Raw genomic sequence first — 15,804 nt, 5'->3', positions numbered from 1 at the left:
GATATTTCCTTCATAATAGGAAGGAGCACTGTATGCACACAATGGTCCAGTCGGGTATTTCGTTCATAATAGGAAGGAGAACTGTATGCACACAATGGTCCAGTCGGGTATTTCCTTCATAATAGGAAGGAGCACTGTATGCACACAATGGTCCAGTCGGATATTTCCTTCATAATAGGAAGTAGCACTGTATGCACACAATGGTCCAGTCGGGTATTTCCTTCATAATAGGAAGGAGCACTGTATGCACACAATGGTCCAGTCGGGTATTTCCTTCATAATATGAAGGGGCACTGTATGGACAAAAGTTCATGATCTATACAGAGTCCTATGCTACTGAGATTTGAAGACTGTATAATTCCTTATCAACTTTGAAAATGATTAGTTATGGACCGTATTTCTCTCAATTTAATTTTCCTTATAATTATATTAAATTAAAAAAATATATCATGGTTTTACATTTGAATACAGCTGTGCAGATCGCTTGCTTCTGACTTATTTTAAAGAATGATTCTGGTGCACTCTTTAAATGGTACGATTAAAAATTGTGCAACTGTTTATAAACATGAACCGTTTTAAAAAATTTGTTTTTCCTTTTTCTCCAGCAATGTATTGTCAGAAATTTATTATTATTTAGATAAACACAAAATGAATCTTTGAGTGACTCTACAACGACGTTATTGTCATTATATCACACAGATTAATGATATCTGAAAAAGTAAGATACAATAACGAGTATTTGAGAAGTTAATGTCATAAATACATATGGTTTAATTCAAGAATTTTTGAAGCCTGTGTGTTTGTCAACTAATGTTTTCGACACTTTTCACCGGTTGGCAATAGAACAGATGTAATATCAATGTCAACACAATGTTTTCGACACTTTTACCGGTTGACAATGGAATGGATGTAATATCAATGTCAACGCAGTGTTTACTACACTTGTAACCGGTTGACAATGGAATGGATGTAATATCAATGTCAACGCAGTGTTTACTACACTTTTAACCGGTTGACAATGGAATGGGTGTAATATCAACGTCAACGCACTGTTTACTACACTTGTAACAGGTTGACAATGGAATGGGTGTAATATCAATGTCAACGCAGTGTTTATAACACTTGTAACTGGTTGACAATGTTATGGATGTAATATCAATTGGCCTTTAGTATCATTAACGAAGTGCTTTTTCATCAACAAAAGCTTTCACGAAAGCGTGGCTATTTCTCGAGGAATTAAAGTGTTCTGGCACCTAAACGCCTATTTCACAAAGGCAGTAACTTGACCATGAAAACTTATGTGAAGAAAGTCATATTCTTCATGAAGATTTTGATTTTTATTTCGCGCAGAGTGTCATTTTCTAAATTTTCGTTAAGATTTTACAATTTAAGTGAAGGAAACACCGTTTTCACCAAATCGGTCATCATGAACATGTATAACTGGCTTCTCGTGTTATAAACCTTGCATAGAAACCTCAGTGGCTAATAAGACTGGAGGAAAGAAAATGATCGATTACCTGATCAATAATTACGTAAAATAAAACGGAACCGCTTGAGGATAACACCATATAGTGCATCTGTCACATCTAAAATAATGCTTATATCATGGACAGGCAAAATACATCTATTGATGCTCGTTGTATTATCTGTCTATATGTGTCTGTAGCACACATGAGTCTGATAATAGAGCCATAGCAGGGTTGGCAAATCTTAATGGAAAAAAAACAACAGAGTTGCATATTTCGTGAAAAATATGCCTTGGTCATAAACAAAATTCACTTTCATCTTGAAAAATTTCTTTTGCACGTTGTTCATGCCTTTCACGTAGAAGTTACTCATTTGATAAAAAAGTTATTTATTTCGTTAAACAGGGCAATTTTAATGAGGAACGTCAGTTTCTTTTCGAAATAAGTGTGTTTGTATATCGATGTCAATCTTTCACGAAGAAATGTTATTCCTTTCACGCCTATTACAATCGTTACAAAAATTGCAATTTTTATGAAGAGTGTCACTTCTCTCAAGAAAAGTGACATTACACGTTGTTGTTCTTGTGGGCTTAACGCCATTTTTCAGCACACGATAGGCTATACACGGCGTCCAATACATCTTGGTGGAGGCAAAAACCCGGGGAAAAGCACCAACCCAGGGGAATCTACTAGCAAGCTCACAGTCCCACGATGACATAGTGGGACTTGGACCCAGACGGACAGAGATGTGATGTCAGTGATCTATAAAGGCGGGCATCTCCGACTACTCGGCTATCCGGGACCCCGCCTTTTCACGTTGTTGCAAACTTTTCACAAAGTACAGTTACTACTCCTTTCAATTTTTTTTTTTAAAGAACCGCAGTTTTCATGAAGAATGTACATATCTTCATGAAAGTAGTGACCGTACCTCAGTACAACTTTTTTACTTAAAAGTTTTTCGAGAAGAATTTTTTTTCGAGAATATTTTTTTTTTACATAGAAAAGATGTGCCTTTACAAGACTAAAGTAACAATCTTCATGAAAATATTGTATTTCTTTCGTAAAGAAGGAGGGCTTGTTTGAAGAAGTTTCTTCTTGAAAAGCCGTAATTTTATATATGTTCTGTCAGAGGACACACTAGAAGATTTTAATAATATTAACTGAATAAATTATGTAGACAATACATTAATGACATGCACGGCCATTCACAGCTGTATCTCTTGCCAAGGTGTAAAAGTTTTTCGAGAATATTTTTTTTGGACTATTGTAACTCAATTATGTCTGGTTCATCTCAATATCTACTCCAAAAAATTCAAAAAGTTCAAAACACAGCTGCTCGGATCATACTTAAAGTACCACGATCAGAGCACACATCCCGCTGCTCTGTAACCTACACTGGCTATCCATTCGATCCAGAATCAAACACAGAATTTGTTCTCTGTGCTACATTTCACTGTCGGACTCAAGTCCAACATACCTATCTGACCTCACCCATGTGTATACACCAGCAAGATACTTACGCTCCTCTTCTGACAATCGTATGCTCATTATTCCCACTATGAAAACAAAGTCATATGGACAGCGTTCTTTTGCATACCAGGGCCCAGCAACATGGAATGAATTGCCCACTGAACTTAGACAAAAAGACACAGTGATCACATTCAAGAGGGCTCTCAAAACTCACTTATTTCGACTGCAAGAACAAACTTAAAGACCTAATAATGTTTCCTACCTGAAATATTCTCAGCATGTTTTTTATTTTTCAATGTTTTTCTAATTTCGTGTTGTTTGTTTTTTGTAATAATCTTATTATGTTTCTTATCTTATAGGTGTTGTCTAATGTTGTAAAGCGCTTAGAGCTTCTAAAGATTAGGCGCTATACAAAGTCCTCATTATTATTATTATTGACGGTAATTGGCAGTGGAGGTGATGTCAAACATTGCAAACGTTCTCTATTTAAACAATAACTTTACACTATTATTTCTCTCGGAATGAACTTCTTACTGGTCTATATCACTACAGATACTACCACTAATCCAGCTATTGTTGTATGAGATAAAATCTCTCATCCTACATATTCTGAAACAGCTTCTGGCTGGAGTCGGTTGATTCCCTTGTTCATTCGGACAACCCTACACATTAGCTTAAGTCATAGGAAGATATATATATATATATATATATATATATATATATATATATATATATATATATATATATATATATATATATATATATATATATAACTGTTATTGCTATCACTGCCAGCATATGACGGGCAGTTATGTTCATCTACACAATTCACTAGGTTCGCCTGTCTTGTTAAAGCAGTGATCTATTAGAATTAATCTGCCACATTTATCTCTATTCACTGAAAAAAAGTTTTCATTATTTTTGTTTAACTATCGTTTGTAAATACCTTCCAGCAGTCAGCGAATAAAGCGGAATTCTATATAGAATGGGATGCAGGTCTAACTTACCGAGTGTACAGCCCACTGATGATATTTCTTCAAAGAATGTGTATATTTACAATAAGAACCTCTCGTAATTTTTATACCAGAATTCGCATCAGAAATACCTCTTCTGATTGCTGCAACACACTGTCAAAATTTTAACGGCGGTCCCACAGCAATACTTGGATGGAGTACAAAGAGTAAATCGCTGGAAAAATGTCAGAGAATAATAGCAAAACAAGATGAAAAATTAACACTAACATTGCTTCAGTGGTTGGCCAAAGTCGTCTATATTTTACATCACCACTTGCGAAACTCTTAAACGCATGTGAAACCAAGAGCAAGCCTTTATGAAGTGGATGATTTCAACTTGTGACGCAAGTGGTCGCTCCATCTACTGGGGTGACCTCTGGAACACTCGGAACAGGTCGACCGTTATCCATGTAACGATATCCATGGTAAAACTTTGTACACCCTCATCATTTCGCAGTTCCGGACTTATTCTAATTTACAGAAGCTGTTATAAAGACTTAAGATTTTTACATTTTGTTTCCAAAATGGTGTTATAGTTTTCCAAAATAAATTTATTTAAAAACACGACAATATTAGCTCATCTTACACTTATAAAGCATTTGAAGAGATAATCTTCTCTTTCTACTAAACTGCCTTCCTAAGGAGTCAAAAGGAATAATTATTTTTTTATGGCTATGCAAGTCACTTTCATGGCAATCTTGTTTTAGTTGTATAAAATAATTAAAAGCCTCCAGTTATAGAGGAATTTTCATTATGCAAATGTCTTATATATATATATATATATATATATATATATATATATATATATATATATATATATATCCAAACTCAAATAGTATGACAAGTCTCAGGGCATAAATGGTAAACAGCAATAATATTTCCAACAAAGCTCATCAGAAATAGCAAATTTATTAACTTGCTACCTGATATAGCTAATTACAGTGTGTGTGTGTTTAGATTTTTACCATAGCTTTAAAAAAATTCAGTCATATAGCTATGATGCCTGCAGTGTGAAAGTTTATAGTGATGTCTAGCACTGGGGCATAATGCCGCAGACATGTAGCATCATGTCCAATCCAGTCAAATTATCCTGACACCAGGCCGACCAGTCACAACACTAACCTTTTAATGCTGAGCTCCATGCGAGGCAGCTACAAGTATAATTTGATAAGTCTTTGGTATAACTCGGTCGGGGTTCGAACCCGAGACCTCCCGCATCTGAGGCGGAGCTAATTACAACTAGATTGACTGTTGTCAAGTTTGGCACGGGTGCAGTGGTAGTTCGGTTGGTAGAGCGTCGGGTTCCAATGGTCCCCATCTAGGCACAACCAGGTCGGCTGCTTTGGTGTTTTCATAGGTACTTTGCTCCCATTTCCTGGAATTGACCATAGCCATGAGTGTCTTCAAAGTAACAACATGGTCCAATCTGGCAAAATGCAAACACGATAACAAGATGGTTTAATTCAGAAATAAAACTTAATGGAACGGCCGTTCTAAGAAAATCTATTTTAAAAAGGTTCGAACAAATCTCGTCGGATTAAATTAAGCAAACATTTTTTTCGCCAGGTAACTAGTAACATTTCAACTCTACACACGTGGTTTACCTAATTTACCATACCCTTCAGCGAAAATGCGGTCCTTACAAATTTCAGATGCAAACTTTTCATCTGTTTCATCAAATATTAAATACAGAAATGGTTTTCAACGATGTTAAAGCAATGTGCACATGAACAAGATTATTACATTTCACGGTTCATGATGATACGATAATAATACGCGGTGTTTTCGACGAAATTTCTCCTGGCTGCAGGACAATTGTAAGCATGTATGCATCGAGTTTCAATCGTCGGTACAAATTTTGGGATTGATGTCGAATGTGTGTTTAGTACATAAATTCTTCTCATGTTCATGCATCTGCTCGACGCATTAAATTGCTCACAATGAAGATGGGAAACTCGTTAGACCGTTTGAATCTTTATTTTCTTTGCAAGACAGCAACATGCTAATGGACTGATTTTAGAGAAAAACAAGGTAAAGTAAAGTATAGCTGCAATTGTACGCATATGGTACTTCAAATGCTGTATCTCGCACGGAATTTTAACAGATTTGCGCTTAACATTGCACAGTCACAAAGTTTATGGGATGAACTCAGAGACATCCTAATTACCAAGAATTAATCCATTTAGAGCAATGATTAGATGAAATGAGGAAAGAGCACACCATGCAAAGAAAGCTTAAAAGATTAGAGCAGACTAAGAGTCGGTATTCAGTTTTTGTTTTGTTTAACGGCACCTGTATCGTTCTGAAGCAATATGAGGCTAAGTGCCTTTCCCATGGACACAGTGAGACAGCAGGCAATGACTGGGCTGGGCGGGCAATAATAATAATAATAATAATAATAATATATCGCCATTATTTGTCATTAGCAGGGATTTACTCAATATTGTATTTCAGCCAATAAAAGAAGCAAAATAAATTTGTCCCCTGGTCCTTTAATTGCACAAACTCACGTGCTGACGACGAGCTTTTGATATTACTGCTCTCCTGCGTAGGATAATTTTAATAATCCTGATCTTTTAGGTAAGGGCCACCACCACCACCACCCGCCGCCCATTGGACCCGTATCTTTGAGTTTCCTCACGACTCGCTTCTCAAATTCAACGCGTTTTCAGAAAGGAAACAAATTAAAACCCAGCTATTCCATTTTGCGATTAAATAAATCGAAAATTGTTCACTGATACGAATGGTTCTGCCATAATCTGATATGTATTTACAAATTCGTGCTGGTCAGAGACTAGTTCCCATCTGTGGAAATGAAAAGCCACAGATTATGTTTGCTGATTATGTTTGCAGTGGATACATTATCACAGTCTGTCACTTTTGTAACCAGAATGTTTTCCTCTAAAATAGTTAATGGAACTGTGATGTTCAAACCAAGCAATTGCTGTTCGAACTGAGCATGTTGCTATATACACAACGAACAAGAAGGCAATGTGTGGGTCTTCACACACTATAAAGAGAATGTCATCGCTAAGTAACAATATTAACAAAGATCTAACAATGAAAACAAAATGTTTCCAATGTCATAGCGTAGTCATTATTAGATAGAGTCAAGACATTTTCTTCCTATGAAGGGAACTTAAATGCCAGCTAGCCATATGGAGATTGATCAACCTAATTATCGAAATTTTGGGGCAGTCAAAGCTGGGTTTTATGAGTAATCAACAGGGATTAAGACTGTGAGCACCAATCAGTTTTGAACTGCAAATGAATCGTGGCACTTTGGAAAGCACGATGTGATACTGTCATGTCAAAACCGTTTTCATTCGCTGGGCAAAAGATGTGCATAGTGTTGACAAGTCACAATACAAAATGTTTCCACTAACCGAGTGAAATAGTTCCATGTATCTATTCAAAATCGTAGATTTTCTTTTCATGAAATATTTTTTTTAAGGCAACATCCGTCGATTTGCATGGATTTTCCGTGCCAATGCAATTTAACAGATGTATTAGTACATCGATAAAAAGAAGTTCCTCAATTTTTCGATAATATTAGGACAGCGACGTTGAACAAATTTAGCTTGTACATATCGTGCTTTAAATTGTGTATTTTGTCAAAAATTAATTACTGTTATTAGTACGAAAGTGAAAATGGAATAGAACAAATCTGACATGTATTTAGATTGGGTGTTATATTCGATTTCAAGGAAAGAAATAGCTCAATACTTGTTTTGCACAGTGGAAAAGAGCACAGTATGCAACCAAAACGGGATGACCCAGACCGGAGGGAGAGAGAGAAATACGGCAACGCCGACCTATCATCAACAGTGATTTGGAAAAGACGGGATGCAACCAGGTGATGCTGTCAGGCCGGCAATTTGAGGTCGATCAGCCACTCGATTATATGATGAAATTTGTTCTGTCAGTGTATAACAGAACGGCTAATTGAATTTCGCATCAATTTTCTAACTCTGTTTCTAAGAGAAAGTGACTCATTTAAATATCATGTTCAATTTCGTTTTATGTTATTGATTAAATCGGTACATTTTACATACGGGGGCCCGGGTTGTTCTGTTCTATATCTCTGCTCAGATCTCTGCAATTTCATCCATTAATTTCATATTTTATTTTATTGTTTACTCGATGCGGGCAATAACACCGTGTTCGATCATCTCCTAGATAACGATAACGAAAAACCATAAGGAGTGGGGAGCTCTCACATCATCATCCCACCTAGTGACAGTATCGTAGGTTTGAAATGTACCAAGCACTTAAAACAATTAAAATGCTGAACATCTTTATCGTATCCTCATAATGTACATATAGGTAGATGCTAGGGATGACTATATTGATGAAAAATGTTCAGATTTGTTATATTTCATTACAAAAATAACCATAGCTATCTTTAATGTTTTATAAACGTTCGTCTGTTGTATCTCACGAGATCTGTAACAATATCTTACACCAAAACGCCAGGAGAATGCTAAGTATGCAAAACATGACAGTGTGGATTGTCTAATCAAAGGAGAGATACATTACTGTACAAGATTTTAAGAGCTTTCGCTTGAAACCGTAAAAGCTAAAACAATGAGTCACCGAGTATTTTGGTTTTATCACCATACACATAAATTCTTCCCCAAAGTGAAAATATAAGTGTGAGAAAAAATTACATCACGTTTTATGACAGTACAATAAGTCTTCAAGTTCAGAGCTTCGATGCTTTTTAATGATCTAGTTTAGAATTCACTTTCATGCTGTAATAGAAGCTCAAAACGAATAACGTGAACGGAATTACTTGCCGTAAAACTAACATTTCCTCTAATATTAACGAATTTTATCTTCCTAGGACTCTGATAGCAAAGGAGTCAATAAAACCACTTCAGAGCTACCATTAGACCTGGCTTTTAAACAAGAAGGATTTCTTTTTATATCTTCTTACTGTATCGAAGATCAATACTCTTATCGTTTATATATCAACAAGATGTATGCATAGTAACACAATGCAAATGCGAACAAACACGTACACAAATTGTTGATATATGGACAAGATCTATACGTATTATCACACATGCAGATAAGGACAAGCAAACACTCAGTTCGTTGATATACAGACAAGATCTATGCGTAGTATCACACATACAAATAAGAATAAGGGCCAGCACGCACCCAAATTCGTTGATATATAGACAAGATCTATGCGTAGTATCACGCATACCAATAAGAGCAAGCACGCACGCAATTCGTTATTATATAGACAAGGTCTATGCGTAGTGTCACACATACAGATAAGAGCAAGTATGCACGCAATTCGTTGATATACAGACAAGATCTATGCGTAGTATCACACATACAGATAAGGGCCAGCACGCACCCAAATTTCGTTGATATATAGACAAGATATATGCGTAGTATCACACATACAGATAAGAGCAAGTATGCACGCAATTCGTTGATATACAGACAAGATCTATGCGTAGTATCACACATACAGATAAGGACCAGCACGCACCCAAATTCGTTGATATCTAGACAATTTATAATGCTAGTATCACACATACAGATAAGGGCAAGCACGCACCCAATTCGTTGTTATATAGAAAAAATGTATGCGTAGTATGACAAATTCAAATGCCGACAAGCATGCACATAGTTCGTACTATATATAAACAAGATATATGCCTAGTATCACACGTACAAATAAGAAGAAGCACGCACGTGATTCACTTATATATAGACGAGATGTATGCTTAGTATCAAACATACAAATATGAAAAACTCGTGCAATTCGCCCTGTATATTAACAATACGTATGTCTAGTATGAAGTATACAAATAAGAGAATGAACACGTACAATTCGTCCTATACGTCAACTGCTTAAACTGAAACAGTTTTATGCTTCGGCACGGATTGTAAGTGACATTTTCAATGAACGGGCAGTTTATAACATTAATAAAATATTTTTCATATTGTAACATCATATGTGTGTGCGTATGAGAGAGAGAGAGAGAGAGAGAGAGAGAGAGAGAGAGAGAGAGAGATTCTTATAATCCTAAAAAAACACAGATACATTTTCACAAACACAAACACTGCAGAGTGACCCTGAATAAAAACTGATTGAAAACTATTTCGTGTGTGTGTGTGCGTGTGTGCGTGTATGTGTGTGTGTACTAGTTATACATGTTTACACATATGTTTTTCGAAAATCTTGCAAAATTTAGTTATTAATTTGACAAGTTGTTTGAAGGTAAGCGGAGATGATAATTTGTATGCAGAGGAAACACTGCACAACTTTCCATCTAGTTGTATTAAGAATTGATTTCTCAATAAACAGCAGCGGCACCAATAATTATTCTCTGGTTGATTCCATTCGGACCAACAGTGTAACCATTAATCAGTCCTTGTCTGACTCCTTCAGGACCGACAGTGGAACTATTAATCAGTGTCTAAGTGTCTTTACCGCGGGAACACCAGTCCGGGTTAACCTGGGCTGGTACCAAACCCACAACTTTTCGATTACGAGCAAACGCTGTACCAATGAGAGTTTTCTGTCATAAACAAGATGATCTAAACCGTAAATTTTAATTACAAGAAAGCAACAGAACTTCGATTATTTGGCCCTATGCTGAAGGTTTATGGTTTTTATGCAAGCTATAAAAACACAACTGTATAAAATAAAATACAGTTAATGCTCTCTTATCAGGTACACCACCTGATGGCACTGAATGTTACAGTCGTTCTGGAAAGGATATTTGTACGCTTGCAATGATATTTGGATTACACCTATAAAATGAAATTCTCATAAATACGGCTATTGATGAAAACATCTTGGTCCTGATTATATCAAAAGAAAATTAATCCCACATTAGCGCTCACTTGATAAAAAAAAAATATGAAATTTCTTGAATAATTTCAATATTTCGCTCCAAAAGTCACAAACCAGAAATTATTCAATTCTTTTCATAGCTTTCAGATGACCTGATCGTTGATGTGGAATTCTGTATGTATACTGTTGAATCTATTATAAATCTGTCATCTATTTTCATTATTGGATCTTAGCAGACACTTTTTCTTGTTTTCAAAAGCTAGTGACGGATATTCCTCGCGTTATTCAACGATCATTAATCGACTTATTTCTTTGTAATCTAATATTGTTTGTTGAATACTGAACTTGAATAGGACATGCTAAAGAAAACCGTAAATTGCAATGGCAGATAGAATAGAATATAATAAAATTAGAATAGAACAGAATATAGTAGAATAGAATAGAATATAATAAAATAAAATAGAACAGATAGATAGATAGATAGATAGATAGATAGATAGATAGATAAACAGATAGATAGATAGACAAATAAAACATATATGGGAAACAAAAATTGCCTTGCTTTAAAATTTAAACAATGTTTTACACGTATATCAAATTTGTATCTCTTTCGAATATTGACACTGTTGAAAGCATTCCAACAACTTAATTTTTTCTTTTTGTCATTAAAACAAAACTCGACCTTAATTTATGCCGCTGATTTTTGCAGTGTTCCGTTGCATTAAAATGTGAGAATGCCATAATAACACAAAGAAAGATTGTTTGGAACTTCTCTCAAGTCTTGCAAGATCGTTTTCAATGCGCACCAAATGGTTACCGACGATGATAACGAAAGTTCACTAATTAAATAAATGCAGGCGGAAGACAAAAAAAAAACAACAAAAAACAAAGCAGAGTTTGCCAAGTGTAATTAATAAAGTAACTTTGAGGCTCGTTCCAGGTTCGCCTGACATGAAATGCAGATGGTCTGTAATACACAGGCCATACCGTATTTTTGATTTAGTCTGGTTCCTTGCTTTGTTTTTCTGCACTACCACGTGTTTTTCAACACGACTTTGCGTAGTGATGGGCATAACAATGGAACGGATGAAGCAGGGAACCGGCCTCTACAAGTCAAAACGACTTCAACTGACCAAGCTACACACAGATTAAAGTAGTAAAATTGTGTAAAATCATCGCTGACCACAGTCCTAAATGAAGAGATCGTTAGATTATCAAGTAAACGATATGACGTTACGTTTTCCTATGCGAGTCGAATAACTTCGACGTTTTGAAAGAGGCTCGGATGTAATGATAGTGATACTCACAAATTTGTAAGTTTTTAGCGGACGAACTTCCGGCTAGACGTGCGCAGACCAAATTAATATAAAATGGCAGGTATAATAAAAAATAACAATCGACAACGTTTTAATAATTAGTCAAATACCTGCACTTTTAGATTGGAATCATATTCCTGAAAAAACAAATGAAAACAATTGAAGAAATCACTCGGTTTCAATAACCTGAAACTATTGTTTGTGTTGCTATTAGTGGTGACACGTTTGGTCATTGTGACGTCAATAAAATTAGTATTATGTAACTTGAGGGCATGCGATGGAAGAGGCGGAGGACGTTCTCATAATCTCTTAAAGAGACTCGGTGAATTCAGCTTGAATTCAGTCTGAAGAAGTAATAAAGCAAAACAGGTCACACATTTAACGTGTTGGTGTTGTTTACTTTGAAATATTTAAAACAGACTCGGAGATAACAGTAGTGATACTTACAAAATTGTTAATCTTTTGGCGGACGAATATCGGGCTAGATATGCAAACAAGAGATAATAACAAAAAAATGTATTGAGGTTGAAAATAACACTCGACGAAGTTTCAACAGTCAGTGAAAACCTGGACGTTTGATTTTTAATGTTATTTCTGCAAAATTGTAACGAGATATTTGACTAAATGTTTTCTTTCAGTAGCATGAAACTTTTGCTTGCGATGATGTTAGCGTTAACATATAATTTAGGCCTTCTGACATTAATTAAGTCATTATGACATAATTAGCATCGCAGGCCGAGAGCAATTCAAGATCGTCATTATTTACTCCCGAGGTATTATGTTAGCATGCAATGGAAAAGGTCGAGGATGTTCCGGTTGGTTTTATCTCGAATTGTGTTCCAACCGAGGTGCTTCGTATTCGCAACTTCGATGTCAATCCTATTGATCATATCACGAATGCTAGCTTCCAAGAGAACCACCTCGACTTTATACGAAACAACGATTGATTGAAATGTTACGAATGCATAGAACTATTTTTGTTTAATTCGTAAACTTCTAGGTCAGTCATATAGTTAATTCAGTCGTAGAAATAGCAGAGATGAACCGAATAGATTGATGTTGCTTTTTTGCGGAGAATTTTTTTAGCGAACTGTATGGATTTTCTGTAAAGCACTGCGCCGGCATACATCCCGGGCATAATTTCGTTTTGCATAAATAGACTACGTAGTTCTGAATGAGCAACATCACAAATCCTCGTCGTCAGACCTTGTGTGAGCAATATTACTTTAGCCAATATATTGACAGTGGTCAACTAAGCACTGGGAACTTTGGGAGCGTTTGGACATAAAATGCCATAAATGCAACTTCTATCTTATAAAACAATTGGAAGAAAAATTTCCACGTAATCTTAATACTCGCAATAACCGTCCTGTGAAAGAAATTAAGTCCACTAAAAGTATACCAGACGTTTGGAAATCTCGAGCATCTAAGGCGGCTGTGGAGTCTTCTGTTGAAGAAAACCGATGTGATCTTGAACAAAATTCATTCACCACCGTAACTTTTCATTGCATATTTGACAAAAGAATATGTAGTCTATGCAAATTGTATAATGTCTAAATTTCAGCTGTTTATTTATAGGAAATTAATGGCATGGTACTTGGTAACTTTTCCCATACTTCCTATGTATCGATTATTATTTAGATGCAGCTGTTCAACTAAGAATCGCGCAAGAAAATGCGCACCAACCTGTTCATTTGTTTGTGATTTTGAAATGCTTGGACCCTAAACTATGTACAATTTCAAATTTAATAATAAAAAAACAACATAAATACCCCAACATTTCACATGAGAGCATGTGGCTTAGTGGTTAGAACGTCCGCCTCGGATGAGGGAGGTCGTGGGTTCGATCCCCGGCCAAGTCATACTAAAGACTTACAAAAATGGTACTAACAGCTGCCTCGCTTGGCGCTCAGCATTAAGAGGTTAGTGTTAGGACTGGTCGTCCTGGTGTCAGGATCATGTGACTGGGTGGGACATCATGCTACATGTGTTCGTCATGATGCCCCAGTGCTACACATCACTATAAACTATCACACTGCAGACATCTTAGCGATATGACTGAAAAATCATTAAAGCTACGTTAAAATTCCAAATGAAACACACACACACACACACACACACACACACACACACTCTGACATGATAGCATGATTAAAATTTACGTTGGTTCAATCTCTATTATCAGAAATAAAAACTTGTTTTTATAAGCTCACTAATAAGTATTCTATTCAGTATGTAAAAATTGCCCTCATGTATGCACTGAATGAGATAAAAAAAAAAAATTCATGTCAGAAACGTATGTATTGCAAAAGGGATTAACTCATTCTGACGTAGGCAGGGCATTTATATTGATATACACATAGGGACAAATGTCAGATTTGAGACAGCTTCAAAATCTCACTGATACCTGCTGAACATCCTGAAGATAAATAATTTAAAGCGGTTTTAAATTTTTGGAACAAAATCTTAAATCCATACATCGCATAGTCACACTCTAAACAGAAAATCTTCAAGGAACAGTAATTTTACTTACCTTAAGCGACCATGGTCTGTACGTTTAGCAGTGGTGTATTGGTGTTTCTTCCAGATATTATCATGTCCGTACATGCAATCGTCTACTTGGAAACAACAGCAGATTTATGGCACGACTATTACACTACATATGAATATAATAAAGAGTGACATGTCGTCAAAATGCGAACGTGCTCCCACTACTTTATGTGAGTGCACAGTTTACTTGGTACAGCAGACAACTCAATTACCTTACGGCTCAAAATAGACAACTCTCATTGATTTGCCTTATCTCTCTTATATATGAATGCTAGTATGTTGCCATGGTAATAATTTGACCGGACTCTCGTCTGTCCAGTTATCTTTCTGCTGAATTTTCAGTAATTCGTATATCAAGTCTGTCTGGAGTTGACGTGTCTAGAAAGCAGACAGAATCCGAGTGAACTAGGCGCCGGTTAAAATGCTTTGTTAGCTGCAAACATTCCACACACAAGACGGCTAGAGTCTCTCGACTATTCTGTTCTATTCGAACCTTAATTATATCGAAAATGTTCATATATTCAATTTAATTTGTTGAAAAGTTGCTTACTTGCGTTGTTACACGAGGCGATAAATCATGACATATTCGTGTCAACTGTTGTTAACGATGCTTCAAACCATGACGTATTCGTGTCAACTGTGGTTACACGATGCTCAAATCGTGACGTATTCGAGTCAATTGTTGTTACACGAGGCTTTAAATCACGACGTATTGCTAGCATGCTTCTCAAATGTTTTAAACAAGTTACAGGAAAATATTTCTCATCTAGACTATTGCAACTTCTTGCATTTTCAACAGGTTACAAGTTACGACAGAGTATTCCTCATCTAGCTTGTTGTACCTTCTTGCATTCAACAGACTACGTAGTTCTGTTCATCCTCCACCTTGCGTGACAGGGATTGGAGAATAATAATGTGACCTAATGCATGCCGTAAAGGTGACTAACGGAGGTAACTATTTTGTCTTGGGATGCGTCCACCCATGATGTTCCAGCCGATATGGTCTTTCACATGCGTCCAGTCATGATGTTCCAGCCGATATCGTCTTTCACATGCGTCCAGTCATGATGTTCCAGCCGATAAGGTCTTCCACATTTAAAAAATGTGACATTGTATTTTAAGCATTATTACCTTTTTGCCTTTTTTTGTTTGTTTGTTTGATTTGT

At 36.0% G+C, this 15,804-nt stretch overlaps 1 protein-coding gene across 1 annotated transcript in view; it reads right to left on the bottom strand.

Annotated features, from left to right (window-relative positions):
* Window positions 1-14,989, bottom strand: part of LOC149803891 (uncharacterized) — a 139,597-nt gene extending 124,608 nt beyond the window's left edge. The window contains exon 1 of the mRNA XM_089953706.1: window positions 14,622-14,989. The gene's annotated coding sequence lies outside the window, so the exon portion shown is untranslated. The remainder of the gene's footprint in view (window positions 1-14,621) is intronic.
* Window positions 14,990-15,804: the final 815 nt, after the last annotated feature.

This window comes from Sinohyriopsis cumingii, chromosome 3, assembly GCF_028554795.1.
Source record: "Sinohyriopsis cumingii isolate HCF-2022 chromosome 3, ASM2855479v2, whole genome shotgun sequence".
In the NCBI taxonomy this organism is placed as follows: Eukaryota; Metazoa; Mollusca; class Bivalvia; order Unionida; family Unionidae; genus Sinohyriopsis; species Sinohyriopsis cumingii.
Note: the sequence above shows the minus strand (reverse complement) of the source record. Positions and strands in the feature narration are given on the sequence as shown.